Here is a 20818-nt window from a genome sequence, read left to right on the forward strand (position 1 = left end):
CTTTTGTTGCAATATAAGAATTTTCCTTCTCCCTAATAGTGAAGTATTCTCACAGTAATAAGAGAAACAGTGACAGAAAGGAACAATGTAGCAGTATCATCATTTTATCATACTTATGGACCGATTAGCAATACAACAGCCACCGAAGACAATGTTAGAATGTCCCAATCTCAAATGCTACTGAAAGGCAGTATTCTGCTTTTAAAATCCTACCATTTCTTTAAATAGCACCTTGAATGTGCTCTGCTCTTTCTTATATGTGCTGTTTTCACTCTGAAAAGACAAGGAATGCTGTGTCAGCAACTCGAGTGCAGTGTAAACAAAAAAGTAATAAAATATATCCTAGAATTCTTAATCAAGGTTTAGAAATTAAGAACCCAAGAGCAAGGTTTTGACCAAATGAGCTGTAAAAGAAATAAAAGATTAGATGTAACTTCCACCGCAAAAACAGAGAGACCTTTAGCAAAGAGATTATTATTTCTGGATTCTGTGTGGCCTGATCTTGCTCTCAGCTAGATTCACTTCAAAGGAATTATTTCTGATTTCCACCCAAGTAACTAGGAACAGAAACAAATCTTTGTCATGCATTATTATTAGGCTTTTATGTTAGGTAAATATGTAGGCTAATAAGTCACAAATCAGAAGTTGTCTGAAAACACACATTGAATGTCACAAGATCATGCTTTTTCTTACTCAATAAGCAATTTCAATTAATGTGCTAGGTTCAGAAATGTTGAATGAATGTTTCATGAATATTCCATATTTATTTCTAAATTAGATATATAACCTTTAATTTTAGACCTGCATGGGAAATATTGTTTTACAAATCATTTTCTACCTGTACAGATGCAAACACCTGTAATCCAACACAGTGCCAAAATGTCTGCTTTCTCAGTCATTGTTTCTAAACGAGGCCCAATGCAGGTATATCTAATCTAGTGTTCCAAGTTCCAGGAGAGCATATCGATAAGCATAACTGTTAATTTCATATTTGCTGTCATGGAAGAATGCCTAATTAGTAATTAGACCCAAAAAAGGAATGATGGTGCTAATCTTTTAGGATGGTGATTTTGAATGAGGTTTAGGCATTGAAGTTTACTCATTTTTTGACATACAATAAAGGTGGCTTTGTGAGACCATTTGAGAGCAAAGCGTTCTAAAAAGTGCACTAGCAATATTACATAGTCCTTTGTCAAAAAACCTAAAAGTGAATTTTTTAAGACATACCCAGCAGGAAGTGTATATGAGGAGACAGCAGGGCTCAGCAGACGGGAAGTTAAGAGACCTGATTTACACGCTCTTTTACAGCTTTACCTTTGACTTGTTGTGTGACTTTGACAAGTCACTTTCCCCGCTATACCTCAATTTCCAAATCTTGAGATCAATGTGCTGCATAGACGCTAAGTATCATTACCATTAATACTCTCTACCCTCTTCCCCACTTCTGCCCACCTCCAACATGCCCCTTTGTGCCCCCTGTGTTGGTGGGTTGTAGAGGGAGTGATGCCAGGAGTCGGCTATGCTGGTACTACGCCCATAGAGTACTTCCGCACACCAGGGCAATCCCAGCTAGGGAGATGCAGCCAGTCTCCCTTCCCATTGGGCCACATGAGCAGCTGAAAGGGAGTGAAGAAGAGCAGAGAATCTGTCTCATTCCTGAGTGTAAATATTTGAGAAGAACTTACTTATAATTGACTGAAAGGCGAGATATGTCTCGAGCAGAGACAGGGCTGAGATTTAAGGAGTTTTGGAATGTGGAGCAGCTGAAGAGAAGGCATTAGAGTTTCCAAATCAGACTGACAGCAGGAATTCCCAAGAAAAGTGAGCTCACAGATTCTATATTTGAAAATTTGAGACTGTTAGTGTAATTAGGCACCTTTGGGTTTCTTTAATAAACAGTTTGTTTTTAACATATTTGTCTGATCCTTGTCTCCCCATCTTATAAATACTTCTGTGGAGGGGATTGATTACTCAACCAGATACTTTCTACCAATAATCCCATAGCATTTAGTCTCCAAACAAGTGCTACACAAAATAGTTATGAGTTACTAAAAGCTTTAGAGCTGTTTAAACAAGGGAGACCACTAAGGGGGAACATTTAAAAAAAAAAAGACTTCCAGGATATACTCCCCTACTAATAAACATTGTATTAGAACTGGATTATAAAGGTTTGAGAAGTAGTACACACAGATGTCTGTTCTTACAACTACCTAGCGGCCCAGGAACAGAACCTAATTCACATAGGATGCATATTTAAAAAAATAAATGTACCCACCCATTGTTTTTTATTGTACTTGTTTAGCAGGCACCATTAAAATCTCCTTCCCCACCTGCAATTCCAGCATTAATCACAATATTATTCTATTCTTGGAACAGAAGATGCTGTAGAACTGCAAACGTGTTTTTAATGGCACATGTACCTTTCTCAAATAATAAACAGAAATTAATAGATGGTGATTGTGTGTACAATGCAGTGAAATCAATAAGCTCTCCAGAAACACAGTGTTGTGATTATTATTTATTAAGTTACTTGTTGCTTGAGCTGCACAGCAATAAAATCCCAGAGCTGATCATGTTTCCCCTGCCACTTTAGTTGCCAGACAGCCTGATTCAAAGTCCTTTGAAGTGAATGGAAAGAATCACATTTACTTCAGGGGCCTTAAACCCAATTTAGAAAGATGATGACCACGTATGGTATTTTAGGAGTGTACAGGTCACAATTTGGTCACCCCTGTCTAAAGGAATCTTTCCCTCTGCCTGTCTCTTTCTTTCTTCCCTTCGTTTATTATTATTTATATAGCATCAAAAGTGACCTAGATGTTTAATAAAACAAATAGGAGGACCAGGTCCATATTCTGAGGAGTTTACAGTCTGGATAGAGCCCTGGAATCCTTTCCTTTCTTTTCTTCCTTCTCAGCTCTCTTAGCATCAGGGCAACACCACATAAATATAAATATTCCTTCCTCTTTCAGCTGTTGTGAAATCTAGAAAGAAGTTTTGCATAAAATAATACTCCTTGCTGTTATAATTTATTGCAGGTAAAGCTCATATCTCTGGATAGAAAGTGCTATCTAAATGCTAAGTACTATTGTTATTAATACTGTCCACCCTCCCCCAGATCTGAACCCTGACCTAAATCCCTGGATCCAAACAACCTCAAACTTTGGAGCAGTTAATAAAAGGAATTAAGAATAATATTTACAATAGTAAGCACTGTTAGATGAGACAATCTGTTCACTTGAAATTCGTTCAGGTGTGGAGGCAGCACTGACATAATAAAATTCTAGGATAAAATATGGGTAGTCAATTAATCTGGATACTTTATGCTGTTTGCATAAAATAGGGATTGAGGGCCACCAGCGAAAAAAGATAAAGTGGAGGGTAGGAGCTGAGATGGCTGCCTTGTAGGAAGAACTTGAGATATATAAGGAAGAAAGGAAGGGGTTATTTGATGGGACAGACTGCTTATTCTTTGAGGTACACTGGCTGGAGGAACTGCACAGGCCAAGGCAAATCATCCAGGGCAGATGGAAAAAATGAGGCTCTGGAAATGGATGGAACCTGCCCTGGAGATGGGCAGGTCTCTAGGAGACAAGGTAGGTGAAAGGATGACCTGTACCTTTAAGGGGTTCAGTTTCCAGCTCTGACCGGGGGCTGGGTTTCTCCTTTCTTCCCTTGCCTAGCTGCCTGGGTACAGGGCCTGCTGGGAAATCTCAGGGCCCACTGCTTCTTATTAGGTGAAAGGACTGGCAGGAGCAGCACTGTCCTGGAAGATGCTCTAGAAACAGAGGAAAAGGCTGATAGTCACTCCTTGCTGAAAGGAAGCTGGTGAAGGAGGCAGGGAGAAGCTAGCAAAGGTCCAGGGAGGAGGCCTAGAGGTGAGTTACAGAAGGCCCCTGTATAAATGTTTGTGCATGGGGGAGTGAGGGGAGGAGGCCTGAGCAGAGACAGGCACTGTTGGAACTGCCCCTGGGAAATAGGCTTCAGCAGATTTCTGTCCTGGGGCCCCATGTGAGGTTCATGCCCCCAGCCATTATGGTGCTACCTACAGAGGTGGTTCAGAAACCCCTCCCCTCCCCCCGGAAAGCACTAATACAGGGCCTGCTTGTTTTCTGCTTAGACTCTTCTGGTTTGCCTTAGAAGAAAAGGACTTTTGGTTTGGCTGGAGGGCCAAAGCAACAACACACTTTAAATCAATGGCCCAGCTCAGGAAAGACTCTCTCCAGTGGGGAAACTCATCAGAGCCGTGCATGGGGATATTAAAGAGGTAAGCCTGAACTCTCAGTCACTGCGCCTCCCCTACTCCGGAGCCCAAGGGCAGGGAACCTAGAACATATAGCAGGAGGGACCATTACTTCTGCCCCTGTACTAACTGCTGCTGAACTGAGTCAGTGAGCGGAGCAGCATCTATAGTCCAGAGTCAGACAGTTTAACAGCAGCAGCTGCTCTGATACTGCCCAGCCCTCGGATACTACCATGAAGGTTACATTAAGGCAGAGGTTTTCAAAGTGTGGGGCGTGTCCCCCCAGGGGGGCACAGAGGAACATTCCGGGGGGGGCCCTCAGGCCTGCTTAGGGAGGGAGTGTCATCTGTGTTGTGTTATATCATTCTCTGCTGGACTGAAGAGCCCGTTATTAAATATTTGTTCTGCATGTAGGTATTTGTTGACTATAATCAAGTCACCCCTTAATGTTCTCTTTAAGCTAAATAGGTTGAGCGTCTTGAGTTTATCACTATCAAGCAGGTTTTCTAATCCTTTAATCATTCTCGTTGCTCTTCTCTGAACCCTCTCCAATTTTTCCATCCTTCTTAAATTGTGGACACCAGAACTGAACACTGTGTGTACACAAATAATAAATTATATACAAATCTATTGTATATAATATATGTATATAACTTGCCCTGTAAACCAGTTCAAATGTTTTTAATCATGGTTTTCTCCCTTAATTGTGGGATTTTTAAGAATACTTTACTAGATGGCCAAAAAGCCACAAACAATTCTCAATTAAAATTCACTTTTTTTCTGATTAAATTCTTCCTCCTGGCTGATTTGGCTCATAATTTTTTTCAGCTTTGTGAAATTAGCCCTTTTAAAGCATTGAGTATATATATTATTGGTCTGGATTTTATTCTATTTACGCATTATAAATATGATTATGGCACAATTACTTATACCTCAGCTACTGTTAATTTTTAGTTTTGTGATCAGTTCCTCCTTATCTGTTACAAAAAAGTCTAATATAGAACTCCACCATGTTTGTTGCAACATTTTTGAGTTAGGAATTATCATCTATAATATTTAGAAATTCCAAGGATGTTTTAGTATTGGCAGCATGAGACCTCCAGGATGTGCTACTCAAACTGAATATCCGAATGCAGCTTTTTTCTTTTTTCTTTTTTTTTTTTTTGCCTAGACATTACAGATAATTGCATAAGGAACCAGCCATCCTGTTCCCTAGTGTGCTTTAGCAGTCTGTAGCAGACACAAACTAATACTCCATCTTGTGCATTATCTGTCAATTTGTTGATCCATAAGCATTCAAGTCAATTTTTTTCACGTTATCAGTGACTTGGAAACAGATAATTCTATTTTTGACATAGAGTGCCACTCCTCCTCCCCTTTTGCCCACTTGATCCTTCCTAGGTAGCCTTTAACATTCTAATCATGCAAATCATCCCACCAGGTTTCAGCAAATATCAGTAAGATCAAATTTATGTTTGTAAATGAGCAATTTCAACTCCAGTTGTTGGTTATCCAAGCTCCTAGTGTTAGTGTATAGGCAATTAAAGAATTTCTTCTCCTCGTGTCCTTTTGTTTCTTGATTAATTTTGTTTTCAGCATCTTGATTCTGTGCTAAATGAGTGCTCATATGTTCCTTCTTTTTACCCTACTTTTTGTTATTAGTTTAACGCCTTCCTGACGACTCTAGCCAGCTTGTTCCCTAGGAAGCTGGTTTCGCTTCTCCTGAGGTGGAGGCCATTCAAACTATACAGCTCCCTTTCCCCACAGAAGGTGGACAAATATTCCACAAAACCCAAACTGTCTATTCTATACCACATACCTACCCAGTGGTTCACTTTCAGAATTTTCTGTCTTTGTTCTTCCTTTGCTCACAGAGCAAGCAGTATCTCAGAGAAGATCTTTTGGATATTATTCTTCTTCATCAGGCTTCTGAGTTTCCTGAAGTCATCTACTATCTGCAAGATATCCTACAATGCAGTGTCATTAGTATTGATATGGACCATCACCAGTGGGTCGTTGCCTGCTGACTTCAGAGGCCTATCCAATCTTAAAATGACGTCTCATGTCTTGGCTCCAAGAAGACAGCACACCTGTTGTCTGCTTGTCCCTTGCAGAATGTTCTTTTGATTTTTCAGAGTATTGAATCCCCAACAAGGACTGCCTGTCCTCCTTGGACAGCTGGAGAACTCTTTATGGGCAAGCTTGCTTTTCTTACAGGTTGGGCCGAGCTACCATAAGTGAGTCCTGTACATCTCTCCATTCCCATGGACCAGCTGGATCTTGGAAGGCATCTTCCACAGTTTCCATGTTGAGAAGCTCGTGTCTATTGGAAACTTCTAACTGTGTGGAATTCTTCCTGGTCCTCTTTCTGGTGGTCACAGCCTGCCCATCCTCATCTGTGTCCAGCTGTGAAGAATACTGATGTGATCTCTTGCCTCTGTCAGTAACTGAAGAAACAGTATTAGGCTATAACCAATGTTGTAAATGGAAAACTTCTGCTGTAGAAAACACACTTCTGAAAAATTATATTGAAATAGATATCTTCCAACAGTCAGCCTTTCTGCAATGAGAGGAGGGCGTTCTCCTCTGGAACAGAGTTCAGCATCGTGTGTATGAAACTTTAATACAATCCATCCCTGTATGTTATGCTATTAGCAGCTGAACAACATTATTATTCGTTCTGTGCTGTCCGTGTGATAGGCGCTAAAGTGGAAGTTACTCATGGAAAAACAAACTAAATGATCCTATCTTCTTCCTTCTTCCAATCTGTGTCATACATTCCTTTGCAGATGTGCTGCTCAAATCCAGCCCAAGTAAGCAATACAGAAATGCTAGAGTTAGAAGCTCATGTTCCTGCATTGTACTGAATTTAGTACATAAGCACGAAAATTGATTACGAAGTCACTGTCTTGTAAAGTTGGTGTCTTGCCAGGGGGTCTCTGTAGGGAATTACTTCATAATACAAGTGCAAACCTCTGGCTATGGCTCTTCTGTGGGAGCCACAGCCGAGTCCCATCAATCTAGCAACAAATCTGACACTGTGTTTGAATATGTGACCTTTCCTTCTCACTCCATGTAATTTATCTCTCCACCAAGGAAAGACTTCCAGAGAGAAATAAACAAGTGTCTGCTGGCATGAACTAGTCAAAGGGAAAATAAAATGACAAATGAACCTCTATGACATAAGCAGGTTGACATGACAAACTGCAAGTGCCGTTCACACCTAAGCCCTCTGAGAGCTAGTTCATCTGCTGATGGTTAAGGAGAGGAGCCTTCCACCCTGGGTTCTGTATTTGTGAATATATTCTATTATCTATTGATTTGCTATTATAGCTCTCTTAATTCCCTGCAGCCCAATATTTGGGAAAACTGGATGAAGTCACATTACTGTTGAAGACAAAGACAAGGCCGAGTCAAGCGTCTGTGGGTCATCAACGCTGCAAAATCAAAAACATGGCAGCAAGTCTCAGAGCTTGGGTCAATTTACTTGGGCTTGCACTATGGGGCTAAAAACAGCAGTGTAGACTTCCCACTCAGGCTGGAGCCTGGGCTCTGAGACCTTCCCTCCTCCCCAGGTCTCAGAGCCCATGCTCCAGCTGGAGCCCAAACAATACAAATAGTTAATAAGAAGATACCAGGCCATCTTGGTGAGCTTTTATTTAGGGCTTTTGCGGTGTTCTACTATTTCCCTGGCAGAAATCTCTCAGCTACAAACATTTCCAGGCTATGGGACTGAAGAATGTTGTTGGGGGAATCTGAGATTGTTGCTGGGTAACGTTCCTGTTAGCCATACATTTTTTTTTCTTTTAAATTGCACACCACAATGGCAGGCAATTAAAAGAATATTGAGATCAACCTGGGACAAAGGACAAGTTTTGAAAACTGTTTGTTCTTCAAGGGACTCTAAGATGGAAAGAAGAAGTTGCTGCGATTCGTGCCAGCTGGCTGGCCCTCAGCCTGTACTGTAACCAATAAAACTTTCTATATCCACTGAACAAAATAACCCATGTGGAACGAGGCCTTGAATGAGACATTCTACATGTTGCTTCTAAAACGCACCCTTCTGCACATAATTTAACTTGCGCAGTGGTGGGGAAGGAGAGATTTTTCATGATCTCAGTAGGATGGAATCATTGTTCCGTTTCATTTTCAAAAGCCTGGTGATGACCCAGAGTCACACCTCACCCCATCTAGCAGACTGTTTCTCTGAATCCAGGGTGACTGAGTAGAGAGAATGTGTCCCAAAAGCAGCCCTGGATCACAGGTGCATGAGCATATTTGTTTCCAAAGACATTTTCTTTCTTCTAGGAAAAACAAGAGCTGTGATTGTGCTCCCTCTGTTCAGTTTAATTGCTTCTATGCCTCTTGGGTTTTAAATGAGATCATTTGTTTCACATATTAGAAAAAGGGCATATTGGGATTTACTGTTCATGTCTCCTAAATTTGTTGTGTTCTCTTGTTTGGTATGTGGCTTTTTATGCTTCCTCCAGACAAATTTTTTTTTTAATCTAAATGTTACAGCGGGGAACAGAGAGTGCGAGTTTTAGAACCTGGTGTACAACATTTTGCAGGCAAAAAGGAACCTGTAGTTACCATGGCTGCCTGTGCACATGCATCATCACAGTAACTGTATCTGCAGTTAAAAGTGCATTTAACCTGCAGTAATTGTACACAGCACAGGAGGACACAGTGCTTTCTTCCATCGTTCACTTTTTGCCCATGCAATTCTAAAGTCCTTGTTCCTATACTGAACTCTGCCCTAAACTTAACGTGACTAGACCAAGAGTGCACAGAAGTCCCTGCAAGATTCTCCCAGATGTGAAATGAGTGATGATTATTGGTGGAGCTGGTTAAAGAGCCGAATAAATATTCCATTGAATAAAAGTATTCAGTGAGTATGGCCATTATTCATTGAATAAGTGATTCTGATAAGTATTCAGCTAGCAATAGAGCCATTCTAATATCACACACACTTATTTTTCAGTAAGGTCATTGATGAGTAGTCGCAATGCCTGAATAATAAAAATAACCATCTCTCATATTTACGCCAGAAGGCATTCTGCGCCAAAAAATTAAAATATTTGCACACAATATTTTAAAATTCTGCGAGCTTTATTTGTCAATAAATAAATGCAGAGGCTCCAGCCTGGCAGTGGGGAACTCAGGCCACTGGTTATACGAAGATGGGAGATCACCCTGCAGCTTCCCCACCCCAAGACACAGACTCAGCAGTGAGGCTGCACCTGACCCTGACACAGCACAAGGCCTGGGCCTACCCCAGAAACACCCGGAAGCCCTGCCCTTCTGTGCCAGGTGTGGGGCAGGCAGGCTCAACCAGGCAGAATCCAGGCGTGGAGGGGCTCAGTGTGGGGGGATCCAGGTGTGGGGTGAGAGGGTTCTGTGTGGAATAATCTGGGTGCAGGCAGCTCAGTGGGGAGTCTAGGTGTGGGGGGATCTGGATCCACAGAGGCTTGTTGAGGGGGTTCCAGGTGCAAGGGCAATGGGACTCTGCAGGGGAAAGTGTTCGGGGCTCAGCGGGGGGGCTGGGTGTGGGGATCATAGCAGTGGGGTCTGGGTGCTGGGGGAGTGGGGCTTGGTGGGGTGAGGGTCCAGGTGCAGCTAATTGGGGGTCAGTGGCATGGGGGTCTGGATGTGGGGGCTCATCAGGCTGGGGGTTTGAGTGCAGAGAGCTCAGTGGGTGCAGGGGGCTCCAGATACAGGGGTTGAGGTTCAGTGGGGTGGAGTTCGGGTATGGAGGGCTGGAGGGGTTTGGTGTCTGGGTATGGGAGGTCCAGATTCATGGGGGTTGGGCGGTTGGGGGAAGCAGCTCCCCATACAGTGACCCCTCTCCCCGCAACTGAGGAGTGATGCAGGCAGGAAGCAGGGGAGAATGCTGAGCTTCTGGCAGCTGGGGGAGGTTTCTGGGGGTGGGTCTTATACAGCCCCAGCAACTCCTTACAGGGGAAGAGGAAAATCCTATCCTACCCTGCCTCCAGCCCAGCCAGGACTAGCAGCAGATTCTAGCTCAGGATAGGAGCTATTGGTTGGGGTGTTCCCAGCCCTGCAGTGATTTACCCCTTCACCACCTGCTCCAGGTGCCTGAAACGATGTACCTGCACAGGTAGGGAGGGGGGCATGACCGCTTTTGCAGCTTCCCTTTGCTTCTGTGTTAGAAAGTCATTTTTCTGCAGAGAAGCAAAGAAATCTGCAGAGGACATGAATGCTGCACAGGCGCAGTGGTGCAGAATTCCCCCAGGAGGAAATATTTACTGAACTCAGAGGACTTATGTTAGGCCTAATTCATTCATGTTTGTGAAGTGAGTTGAGAGATTTAAAATGGAAGGTCCCAGCAAAGTATTAACAATTTTGATCTTTACTCACATGGATCCCTTCCTTCCGCAGACGTGCACTGATACATGCTTTGTACTGCACTATAATTTGAACAGCTGTTCATATCAGTGTGTCCCACATTGTAGTGCTAATGATGCCTAAAAGTCCACAAGTGTCACTAAACTGAGCATAAACAACACCTGAAGTTTGTAAGCTTCAGCCACTGAAAACAACGGGACCTGCTGGGCACTGATCACGTCTGAAAATCTGGCTCAGATAAAATATTGCTAACACTTCTGATTTATTAGGTTCTGCTATAAACTGTTCAGATCAGACAGGCATGGCCACGATATTGAAGATTCAAGTGTGTTTCCCCTCTTTTCAGCAGCAATTCATTTGCTTTCTATTTTTCCAAGTAATCTTTTTATTGCTTTCAGAAGAGAAAGTGGAGACAGGGAAGGAGAAAAGTTATGAAGCAATAATACAAGTAACCTATTACACAGTGTGTCACAATAGAAGAGGCAAAAAAACTAATATACATAGTATATTTCTGGTTTCTGTGTACCTACTCTGCCCGTTCGTGTACACGCATACCTGTACACTCACAGGGACTGCAAATAAATTATGGGGAAGATCCTATGGTCCTTATTGGAATGACCTGAATAGTGCTATTGAATTCAATGGACTCCTCATGTAAGTGAGGGTTTTGCAGGATCAAGCCCATGGCAAATCTCCTTGACTGTTAATCAAAGCTGTCAAGAAAGTAAGACCGTTTTTATTTTTAATCCTCAATTTATCATATTAGGTAATGGCTGACTCCATCCAGATATCCTAGACCAGTATGTCACTCCATTAGGTTACATTTTGGGTGCATTTTCCCAGCATTTAACAAATGCTGACTTGGCATTCTGGCTGGATTTTCAATAAACAATTCTTGTGATATCTGAATGTCTGGGAACCTATCAAGATAGCTATTCATAAAATGTTTTGGATCACAGGCTAAATACATATTTAAAATCATACTTATTTTTCTAATACTCTTCTTCAAAGAAGTAAACATCCTGGGGGAAATGCCATTGCATGCAAAAGAAATCTCTATTTTCCTTACTCCAATTCCCCTATATGTTGTTGCATCTATTAAGTTAGAACATTTTGGCAGAAATCCAGCAGGATTTATGTTGTCTTCAGCTGTTTCCAATATAGCAAAAATGTCTTAATACATCTGTAAATCCATTGTTTGTAATTGAAGTTTAGATTAGGTTGATAACTCTTTGTCCACTTGACATTTTCCCCCCCTGTAAGAGACACTTTTCAGTCTTTTCAAAGTAGAGAGGCATAATACAAACAAAACAGTATTTCCCCCACCCCGCCCCTACTCCTCCCAGATAACCATTATATGCAATGCAATGGAATAAAATTGGTCTTTTTTTTCCCCGTTCCATTGTCAACAGCTTCTTAAATTAGTGCTCAGTGCTTAAGGTGCTTGCAAGAGACTTCTTTTATACTGTGTCCCGTTCTCAATGGCTATGTATAAAAACCAAGCGCTTCACAGTGCCCTGCCAAGATTCTCTGTCTGGGAAGTTCAGCCCACAAAGGCACAGTCCCCAATATCTACATCTTCCCTGCCATGCCAAAACTTAATAACAGTTACACTTAATCCTCTTTCTCCCCCATACCCCACATTGACATAACCCACAACTGCAAATACTTATTAGGTTGGATATAACCAAAGTAACAATGTTCAGTTGGTCTCTGAGGTGCTCTGTGCTGTCTCTTGGACATGTGCGGCTTCCCTGGACGATCAATACTACTGCTGTCAAGAGGTGGCAAGTCCACTAGTTCTGGTTGTTCCATGGCATAGAGCTCTGTTGTCTCAGCTTGTTGTGATTATTGCCTGTCTGAGAACTCTCAGGCAATATGTCCAACTCAGTGCCTCCTATCTCCCCCTGTACTGGGATTTGCTTAGGGCATCCTCTTGTGACAGCACTGTTCTTCGCAACCACTGTTTCCCATCATAGAGATGCACCATATCATTTTCCTAAAGTGGTGGCCATTCCCATGATTTCAAATCCTATTGCTTTATCTCTCTTTATATATTTGCAAGTCCCCAGTGACTCTGACATGAGGCTGTAACAGTGCAGACATTCTTTTTGTCAGTTTTCTGCTGCATGAAATGTCAGCAGGTAACCACTTGCAGAATAGCACCAAAGAAGCATAGGTTAACAGTGTTTAAATGTGAATCAGAGTCTGACTCAGCATCCTTTTTCAGTAGGTGCGTTTTTATTCTGATACTGGCTTCCACCAGCCCATTGAATTGGGGATAACAGGGAGTAACAATTACTTCACTTCAAACTACTTACCACATGTGCCCCCTAATCTCTGGCCCATTGTCAAATATACCATTGCTATGCCATGTACCCTGTCTAGCAAAAATAGATTTGACATACATTATCACCTGTTTAGCTGTAGTGTCTGATGGTAAGGCTATGTCAGGGAAGTCTGGACAAGTGCATAGTTTGTTCTAGCCAGTGTAAACAAATCTGTGACTGCTTTGCTCCAGAGGGCCAATTTTTCCTTTGCATCAAAATGGGCTCTTTTGTTCGATTTGGCCTGCATTTTTGACATCTGCAACAAGCTTTAACATGTCTTCAATCTGAGGCCAATATAAAATGGCTTTGGCCCTTCTCTTTGATTTTTTTTTTCAATCCTTAAATGACTTTCATGTATCCTCTTTAACATTTTTCTGTAACACCTTAGGAATCACCATCCTGGTGCCTTTAAACAAAATCCAACCTGGTACTGAGACCTCTCCCTTAAAATGATTATAAAGGCTGGGAATATGCTGTCCTGGCCAGTATGTAATAACCTTAATTAAGTTCTGCAGGGTCTTATCCTGAGCAGTAGCTCTGGCAATCAAAGAGCACATTTCACCTGAGACTGTGCAGGTTTTTTATCATATTGACTTGTACAAAATCTAGCTTTGGACTTTGTTCCACTGCACTTTTGTCAAACACTCGAGAGAGTCTGCAACCACCAAATCTCTCTCAGGTTTGTATTCAATTTGAAAATCATACATTTGTAACTGAAAAAAATAACCTCTATATTCTAGGGATGGCGTTTGCCAGGCCTCTTTGACAATGACTGTAAGTGGGTTATGGGTTATGGTCCACTTCAGCTAACATAGGCCTCCTGCAAATAAAAGACATGAAACTTATTATACCTGTGAACTAAGGTCAAAGCTTTCTTCTCCATGTAAGCACATTGACATTCAGTTTTTGTTAGCACCGACAATGCGTAAGACACCAGTCTCCAGTTTTGGCCATGCTTTTGTACGAGATCTGTGTCCATACTCCCTTTGGACACATCTGTGGACAACTTAGTTTTGTGCTTACTATAACAGTACTTCAGGAATAGAGTTCTTTAATTCCTTCAGTTTCTCAAATTCTTAATTAGGATTCGCAAAAAGAAAAGGAGGACTTGTGGCACCTTAGAGACTAACCAATTTATTTGAGCATAAGCTTTCGTGCTCTACAGCTCACTTCATAAATTGGTTAGTCTCTAAGGTGCCACAAGTAATCCTTTTCTTTTTGCGAATACAGACTAACACGGCTGTTACTCTGAAACCTGTTAATTAGGATTTGCATCCTGTGTCCATTGGATATCTTTGCACATCTAGTGCTCTCTCTAGAGCATCTAGTTCTCTCAGGTTGCTGGTTCAGACAGTAGATTAGGTGCCAATTTCCCTACTTAATTCTATTCCAAGGAATCTTTGCACCCCCTTCCTTGTCTTTTCGGGCAGGCAGATTGATCATGGTCTCAACCTTACTGTGATCTCACTGTGTTAACTTCTGTCCCTGGTGTGTTGTTTCAGCTAAATGAAATTCATATTTTTGTTTCACCTTAGAGACTAACCAATTTATTAGAGCATAAGCTTTCGTGAGCTACAGCTCACTTCCTCAGATGCATATCGTGGAAACTGCAGCAGGCTTTATATATACACAGAGAATATGAAACAATACCTACTCCCACCCCACTGTCCTGCTGGTAATAGCTTATCTAAAGTGATCATCAGGTGGGCCATTTCCAGCACAAATCCAGGTTTTCTCACCCTCCACTCCCCCACACAAATTCACTCTCCTGCTGGTGATAGCCCATCCAAAGTGACAACTCTTTACACAATGTGCATGACAATCAAGTTGGGCTATTTCCTGCACAAATCCAGGTTTTCTCACATCCCCCCCACCCCCATACACACACAAATTCACTCTCCTGCTGGTAATAGCTCATCCAAACTGACCACTCTTCAAGTTTAAATCCAAGTTAAACCAGAACATCTGGGGAGGGGGGGTAGGAAAAAACAAGAGGAAACAGGCTACCTTGCATAATGACTTAGCCACTCCCAGTCTCTATTTAAGCCTAAATTAATAGTATCCAATTTGCAAATGAATTCCAATTCAGCAGTTTCTCGCTGGAGTCTGGATTTGAAGTTTTTTTGTTTTAAGATAGCGACCTTCATGTCTGTGATTGCGTGACCAGAGAGATTGAAGTGTTCTCCGACTGGTTTATGAATGTTATAATTCTTGACATCTGATTTGTGTCCATTTATTCTTTTACGTAGAGACTGTCCAGTTTGACCAATGTATATGGCAGAGGGACATTGCTGGCACATGATGGCATATATCACATTGGTGGATGTGCAGGTGAACGAGCCTCTGATAGTGTGGCTGATGTTATTAGGCCCTGTGATGGTGTCCCCTGAATAGATATGTGGGCACAATTGGCAACGGGCTCTGTTGCAAGGATAAGTTCCTGGGTTAGTGGTTCTGTTGTGTGGTATGTGGTTGTTGGTGAGTATTTGCTTCAGGTTGCGGGGCTGTCTGTAGGCAAGGACTGGCCTGTCTCCCAAGATTTGTGAGAGTGTTGGGTCATCCTTTAGGATAGGTTGTAGATCCTTAATAATGCGTTGGAGGGGTTTTAGTTGGGGGCTGAAGGTGACGGCTAGCGGCATTCTGTTATTTTCTTTGTTAGGCCTGTCCTGTAGTAGGTAACTTCTGGGAACTCTTCTGGCTCTATCAATCTGTTTCTTTACTTCTGCAGGTGGGTATTGTAGTTGTAAGAAAGCTTGACAGAGATCTTGTAGGTGTTTGTCTCTGTCTGAGGGGTTGGAGCAAATGCGGTTGTATCGCAGAGCTTGGCTGTAGACGATGGATCGTGTGGTGTGGTCAGGGTGAAAGCTGGAGGCATGCAGGTAGGAATAGCGGTCAGTAGGTTTCCGGTATAGGGTGGTGTTTATGTGACCATTGTTTATTAGCACTGTAGTGTCCAGGAAGTGGATCTCTTGTGTGGACTGGACCAGGCTGAGGTTGGTGGTGGGATGGAAATTGTTGAAATCATGGTGGAATTCCTCAAGGGCTTCTTTTCCATGGGTCCAGATGATGAAGATGTCATCAATATAGCGCAAGTAGAGTAGGGGCTTTAGGGGACAAGAGCTGAGGAAGCGTTGTTCTAAATCAGCCATAAAAATGTTGGCATACTGTGGGGCCATGCGGGTACCCATAGCAGTGCCGCTGATCTGAAGGTATACATTGTCCCCAAATGTGAAGTAGTTATGGGTAAGGACAAAGTCACAAAGTTCAGCCACCAGGTTAGCTGTGACATTATCGGGGATAGTGTTCTTGACGGCTTGTAGTCCATCTTTGTGTGGAATGTTGGTGTAGAGGGCTTCTACATCCATAGTGGCCAGGATGGTGTTATCAGGAAGATCACCGATGGATTGAAGTTTCCTCAGAAAGTCAGTGGTGTCTCGAAGGTAGCTGGGAGTGCTGGTAGCGTAGGGCCTGAGGAGGGAGTCTACATAGCCAGACAATCCTGCTGTCAGGGTGCCAATGCCTGAGATGATGGGGCGCCCAGGATTTCCAGGTTTATGGATCTTGGGTAGTAGATAGAATATCCCAGGTCGGGGTTCCAGGGGTGTGTCTGTGCGGATTTGATCTTGTGCTTTTTCAGGAAGTTTCTTGAGCAAATGCTGTAGTTGCTTTTGGTAACTCTCAGTGGGATCAGAGGGTAATGGCTTGTAGAAACTCATGTTGGAGAGCTGCCGACCAGCCTCTTGTTCATATTCCGACCTATTCATGATGACAACAGCCCCTCCTTTATCAGCCTTTTTGATTATGATGTCAGAGTTGTTTCTGAGGCTGTGGATGGCATTGCGTTCCGCATGGCTGAGGTTATGGGGCAAGTGATGCTGCTTTTCCACAATTTCAGCCCGTGCACATTGGCGGAAGCACTCTATGTAGAAGTCCAGTCTGCTGTTTCGACCTTCAGGAGGAGTCCACCTAGAATCCCTCTTTCTGTAGTGTTGGTAGGGAGAACTCTGTGGATTAGTATGCTGTTCAGAGGTATTTTGGAAATATTCCTTGAGTGGAGACGTCGAAAATAGGATTCTAGGTCACCACAGAACTGTATCATGTTCGTGGGGGTGGAGGGGCAGAAGGAGAGGCCCCGAGATAGAACAGCTGCTTCTGCTGGGCTGAGAGTATAGTTGGATAGGTTAACAATATTGCTAGGTGGGTTGAGGGAACCATTGCTGTGGCCCCTTGTAGCATGTAGTAGTTTAGAAAGTTTAGTGTCCTTTTTCTTTTGTAGAGAAGCAAAATGTGCGTTGTAAATGGCTTGTCTAGTTTTAATAAAATCCAGCCACGAGGAAGCTTGTGTGGAAGGTTGGGTTTTTTATGAGAGTATCCATTTTTGAGAGCTCATTCTTAATCTTTCCCTGTTTGCTGTAGAGGATGTTGATCAGGTGATTCCGCAGTTTCTTTGAGAGCTTGTGGCACAAGCTGTCAGCATAGTCTGTGTGGTATGTAGATTGTAATGGATTTTTTACCTTCAGTCCTTTTGGTACGATGTCCATCTGTTTGCATTTGGAAAGGAAGATGATGTCTGTCTGTATCTGTACAAGTTTTTTCATGCAGTTGATAGATTTCCACTCCATACGGCTAAATGCAGTGCCTTGCATAAACCAGTCGGAGAACACTTCAATCTCTCTGGTCACGCAATCACAGACATGAAGGTCGCTATCTTAAAACAAAAAAACTTCAAATCCAGACTCCAGCGAGAAACTGCTGAATTGGAATTCATTTGCAAATTGGATACTATTAATTTAGGCTTAAATAGAGACTGGGAGTGGCTAAGTCATTATGCAAGGTAGCCTGTTTCCTCTTGTTTTTTCCTACCCCCCCCCCCAGATGTTCTGGTTTAACTTGGATTTAAACTTGAAGAGTGGTCAGTTTGGATGAGCTATTACCAGCAGGAGAGTGAATTTGTGTGTGTATGGGGGTGGGGGGGATGTGAGAAAACCTGGATTTGTGCAGGAAATAGCCCAACTTGATTGTCATGCACATTGTGTAAAGAGTTGTCACTTTGGATGGGCTGTCACCAGCAGGAGAGTGAATTTGTGTGGGGGGGTGGAGGGTGAGAAAACCTGGATTTGTGCTGGAAATGGCCCACCTGATGATCACTTTAGATAAGCTATTACCAGCAGGACAGTGGGGTGGGAGTAGGTATTGTTTCATATTCTCTGTGTATATATAAAGCCTGCTGCAGTTTCCACGATATGCATCTGAGGAGGTGAGCTGTAGCTCACGAAAGCTTATGCTCTAATAAATTGGTTAGTCTCTAAGGTGCCACAAGTACTCCTTTTCTTTTTGTGAATACAGACTAACACGGCTGTTACTCTGAAACCTGTCATATTTTTGTTTGTTTGGCTTTAGCCTGGCATCTCTGGTTCTTTCTAAAGCTGTTTAGAGCCTCTGTTCATGGTCTTCTTCTGTTTTCCCTAGAACAAAACATCATCTAAGTATACCTTAGTGCCCTCCAAACCATCAACAAATTGTTGTATTTTTCTGGTGAAACACCTTAGGTGCCCAACACAACCCAAATGGCAGTCTGTGGAACCATGTCTTCCAAATATAGACAGACGTGTGCTTTGTTTGTCTAAGGACACCTACCAGTGCATCAAGCATAGAAAAATATCTGGCATCTGCCATCTCCCAAAAAATTTTCTTCCCTTGTAGAGGTAGTGGAAAATGTTCCCATCTTACATAATTATTTAATTCTTTTAGAGCTGAACACCAGGCTAAGGGGTCTGCTGTGCCCCGCCACACCCCGACATAATGACCAATAGGCCGACTCAGTTGGTTTTTCTACTTGCCCTAAGATTCTCAGAGCAATGAGCTTATCTAGTTCCTTGTTCAGCCTCTACCTGAGGGCGAAGGGCACTTTTCCTAGGGCTTGACACACACTTAACCCAATAATGGATGCTCGTTTCCCTGGTGCTATTACAAATTGTACCTTTTTTTCTAATTTATTTACCCATGCATCTTTGTCACATATACCTTTAGTGGGGATAAGTTCAGCCCTGTGAGCCCTGAGTGTTCCCTGTTTCTCTGCCTATACCTGTAGCTTTTCTTTTAGTGCTCACAGTGCTGTTTCTGGCAACACCTTGGCTTATGCACCAGTGACAACTGAAAATTAATAAACGTCCCCACTAGCTTTCAGGCTGATAAGCCACTCATCTTCTGCGGCAGCGTTGTCCATTGCTCCTATGAGGAATTCAACTGAGCAAGTGGTGTTGTCATTGTCTTCTTTGTCCATGCTGTGCACACTCTGCTGGTTCTTGCAGTCTGTTGCAAAGTGAAATAATCCATTACTTACTTGCATCTTTTCCCATTGTCTTGGCTCATGTTGATTGCTACAGCACGTGCAGCTCTGTGCGCTGTTTTTGCTGGACTTCAACTTTTGGCTACACAGGTCTTTTTACCTTAGGTTTCTTTCTTGTGGTATTTTGTTTTCTCTCTCATGCGTACAGTGTCAGAACACTGTCCACCCCTCCGTAAACTTCATTCAGGATTGGGTGATGTGCTTTCCTTTGCAAATTCTAATTGCTTTGTCAAGGGTTAATACTGGGTTTTCCAGTAGTCTCTCTGAGTTCTTGTTACAGATCCAGTCACTCTCTGGTTTCTTATCAGGGACTCAGTTAACCACCCAAAATCAACTCTTCCACCTTAGATCGCTCACAAATCCTTCTACAGTTTTGTGTGGAATGCAGAGTATCTCCAATTTCTGTAAAACAGTTTCATAGTTTGCCTGCTCTGCCTGAGTTAACTGAAAATTTTGAAACACATCAAGTGCTTCAGAACCAGTTATTGGCAGACATAAAGCTGCCTTCTGACTGTCTTCCTTTTTGTTGGCACTGTTGCTTGAAGATACAAATGGAAGCGCTGTTTAAACCTCCAGCTCTCCACACTTAGAGAGTTTTAACCCTGATGGGGCTTTTGACTGCATCATTCTTCCGCTTGCGGTATCCTTTAGGGCTTGTCTATGCAGGGACGTTAGTACACAGCAAGCTAGAGTGTGACTTTACAGGACACTAGGTACCTCACACCAACTCCCCGTGTGGACGCTGTTACTAAACACATAGTACCTTTGTGCATGTTCGCTTAATATACTTTAATGTTTATTAAGTTTGAAGTGGATTAAGCGAACATGCACAAAAGCACTTTTAGCATCCAGTAAGAGTGCCCACATGGGGGTTAGTGCAGAGTAGCTAGAGTGCTGTAAATTCACATCTTAGCTTGCTGCACACTGGCTTCCCCACATAGACAAGCCCTTAGTTCCTTGATACTCCTAATACCATGTGATGCTCATAGATAGCATGTTAAGCTGTTAGCAACATCTCCTTTCTTCTGCATCTGGTTCTGACTGGTTGTACATGGAGCTTCCCAGCACCCCACCCAGGCTCTCTGTCTGGGAAACTTTACTCAGCCCTTAAAGGCACTGTCCTCAATACAAACAAAGTGTGTTGGGATAAAGTTGTATGTGTGGTATACTTGAAAGGCCCTACTAAAAATGATATGAGCCTTTTTTTTTATGTGTATTTATGGTAACGCCTAGAGGCCAAAGCCAAAATTGGAACCTAAACCTGTACATACACACAGTAAAAATCTGTCTGTCCCAGAATGCTTGCATTCTAAATAGACAAAATAAGCAGAGGGTGGGGAAAAGGAAGTATTATCCCCATTTTACAGGTGGGAACTTGGAATACAGAGATGAAGTGATTTATGCAAGATTAGTAAAAAATCTTAAATAAAAACGAGAGCAGACGAGACGAAAATATACTATAAAGCTCATTAGTTTGGCATCAAGCACAATAAATAACTCTCCGCAGTTTTGTGATACAACATATGC

The sequence above is a fragment of the Lepidochelys olivacea genome, assembly GCF_965140295.1.
Source record: "Lepidochelys olivacea isolate rLepOli2 genome assembly, chromosome: 13".
Taxonomy (NCBI): domain Eukaryota; kingdom Metazoa; phylum Chordata; order Testudines; family Cheloniidae; genus Lepidochelys; species Lepidochelys olivacea.